The following is a 3,202-nucleotide window of genomic DNA, read 5'->3' as shown; positions in this document are numbered from 1 at the left end:
ATAAAATCCTTATCCATGTTTTTTATGAACGACAGCGAACTTGCAAACATTAGCTAAATCTTCCTTTTAGAATATAGCGCAACGTGTTTAGGGCACATCCTTCAGCCTGAATGTTTCATTTTTTCTTGAGATGAACTGAACTCAACTTTGCAAACTGAACAAACTTCAATGAAATGCAATGGGCTTTCCTTCCTGATGTCTTCTCTTGGTATTGGACTTGTTTCCCAGCTGCTCCTCTAGCCTTTCTTCTCTTCCACCTCCTGCCTCCAACATTCCCTTATATTTCTGGCCAGGACTCAGCTCTTGCCGTTTTTTTTTTTTTTGGCTGGTCCATTTTTCTCCCCCCAACTCAACTGAAAATATCTGTAAGAAGCTCTGTCAAAGCAAGTTTCCCCCTCTACTCTCTTTTTCAGTGACCCGTCTAGAGAGTGTGTCCAAGCTGGTATTTTTTGTCCTTACTTCCCTTCCAAGTTCTGCAAGGGCATTTTCTCCAGTTACCTGCTAGCCATCCCCACTTAGATTTTCTTTCAGTACCATAAGCTCACGATGTTTAGGAGCAATGCTTCACGTTTGCTCCATCTTCTACTTTTTACCCCTTGGTTAATGTCACCACCTACGACGCGAACTTTGGGTTGTCTAGGCTTCCCTAATGTTTAATTATGTGCCATGTTCCATGGCTCCAGCCTCTACAGCGTGTCTTATTTATTTTCCATTCCTTTCCATTTCATTACTTATCCCACCAGCCGAATTTGGGTTCTCATTATCTCTCACCCAGGTTGTTGAATTAGTCACCTCGCTGGTCTCTCCTCCTCTATGCCAGTCATCTTCCAATCTTCTCTTTATGTGGTTCCAGAACGGTCCTCCAGGAGCCCAGTTCCAATTACACTGCTCTCCAGCTCAAAGATTCCCTGTGGACCCATGTAGTCTACTAAACCAAACATAGATTTTCCAGCCTGGCATTTTAGATTTTTTTTTTCAATGTGAACTCTGTGTAACTTTCCAGGCTTATGTACCATAGCTCTAACTAACTAATTCATTAAAACTCTTACGGAGCACCCACTCAATGCCAAACGATGGGCTGGGTTGGTAATAAAATGATGAGTGACAATTCTTATGGCATTTTCAGTGTAGTGGGTATACAGGCCGGGATAAGTTGTATCAGTGAGTATACAGGGCACTGGAACTTATCAAGGGAGACTTAACCTGGTTAATTAAGTCTGAGATGTCCAAGAGAAAACCATGTTTGTACAAATAATAGAAAATTATGTTTGAATGCTGCTGAAAAGCCAAGGCAAAATAGACTCCTGAAGAAATGAAGTTGAAGTGAAAGTGAAGAGAGAACCGGACACACTATTCCACAGTCTCACAGGCTTCCTACTCTGTTCTTTGAACAGTAGCTTGTTCCTACCTCAGGGCCTTTGCACTTGCTTTTGCTGATCCTGCTCATCAGGATCTCATAGCAGGCTCCTTCACTTTCTTCTCACATTCACCTTCCTCTGACATCCTGTTTATCACTCTCTCATACAACACCCAGTTTATATTCATTGTTCATAATCATCTTGCTTTTTCTTCCATTTACTTGTTTATTGACTGTTTCCTCCAGTAGAATGTAAACTCCAAGAGACCAGGCTCCATCCATTCTTGTTTGCATCACCTGCCCAACACCTGACGAATGGTAGGTGCTTAATAACTTGCCAAATGAAAGAACATGATGAAGATAAATGTATGAGTAAGTGAAAAACAATGAAAGATAAATGTATGCCCAATGTTTATTCTGTTTTGACTTAATTTTGCAGAAAGTTAACAATGTTATTTTCTTTTATAGAAAAATTCCCTTAAAATTCCTTGTAAGAGGAAGCTGCTTCATAATTTTCACCAATTCTTTACTGAAGAAGAGAAATATACTTTGGTGGGTTGACTAATCTGAGGCTTATTTTTAAAAGTAAGCCTCTGGAGATTTACTTTGAAGCACATACAAATATCAGATGGAGTAATGGACAGATAGGTAGATGGAGAGGTGTGAAATGAATGAGTTTTCTAAAATGTTAAGTTTGAATTTAGGTGATGGCTACTCAGATGTTCACTGTAAAATTCTCTCATTATGGCTGTTTGCAAATTTCCACAAATGATGCTGGGAAAGAAAAGGTCCCTGAGTATATTCCTGCCACCAAGAGGGTTTAATTTCAGTGTCCCATACCTTCTGCAACTTTCAGGTTGATGATTAGCATGGGAATAGTCAAGGGAGTCCTTTATAATATACTGATTAAGTAACAAATGGTACACTTACATTGGGTATGATTTCCAACAATGGGAGTTGTGCCTTCACATGGTTAACCAAGAGTTTCGATAAAGAACTTCTGGCTCTCTTCTATCCCACCAGCCTGAGATCTATGCTGGTCCCAGGGGATTTAATAGAGCTAGATGTGGAAGGTGACTCATGGGTGTTACTTGTTGCCACAGGAGAAATCATTTTCTCACTTGTGATTCATAAGCTTCTCATTGGGGGAAAGGTGCCCCTGTCATTATTAAAATAATTAAGTGTCTTTCCATCCTGTGGGTCTCTGTGACTCTATGGTCTCTTGCTTTTGGTGGGTCTTGGATGGGAGGAATCTCATTATAACAAAACAACAATAATGAGCATCTGAATGGGTGTTCTTGCTTATGAAACCATTGCCTTAGTCATTTGCCTTACTCATTTGTCCCAACCATGTTATGATGCACATAGACCAGGTAATAGTAGGCACCATGCCTATTTCACAGATTGAGGTATGAAAGGTATAAATGACCTGGCCAGTTTCATCGTAGGGTGTTAAGGAGCTGTAATTCGAATCTAGGTTCTGACTTCTATTCCAGTCACCCTTGCTTAATGCCCCACTGAAGGTGCATGCAAGTTCTTACTGCCCCATTTTACCAAGAGGAATGAAGTTTAGAGGAAATAGGGTTTCAGGGAAGGCTACGTGAAAATAGCCACAGGGAGGATGAATTTTCGTTTGGCTGAATTCATGTTAAATCACCACAAAACCTCAAATCCATTTCTTCATCCTGTTCCTATAAGTTAATGCAGTGCCTGTCATTTCTGAAAACTTACTTCTCAGCTTGACTACTCCCAAGTGAAATTTCTCTGAGCAGGCTTTCTCTGATCTGAGATGGTGCTGTCGCTGTCATATGCTCCTCTGGCCTTCCCTTCCCCGGGGTGCCTGTT

The sequence above is a fragment of the Ursus maritimus genome, unplaced genomic scaffold (assembly GCF_017311325.1).
Source record: "Ursus maritimus isolate PB19 unplaced genomic scaffold, ASM1731132v1 scaffold_23, whole genome shotgun sequence".
NCBI lineage: Eukaryota > Metazoa > Chordata > Mammalia > Carnivora > Ursidae > Ursus > Ursus maritimus.
The sequence above is the reverse complement of the archived record's forward strand: the minus strand, read 5'-3'. Positions refer to the sequence as shown.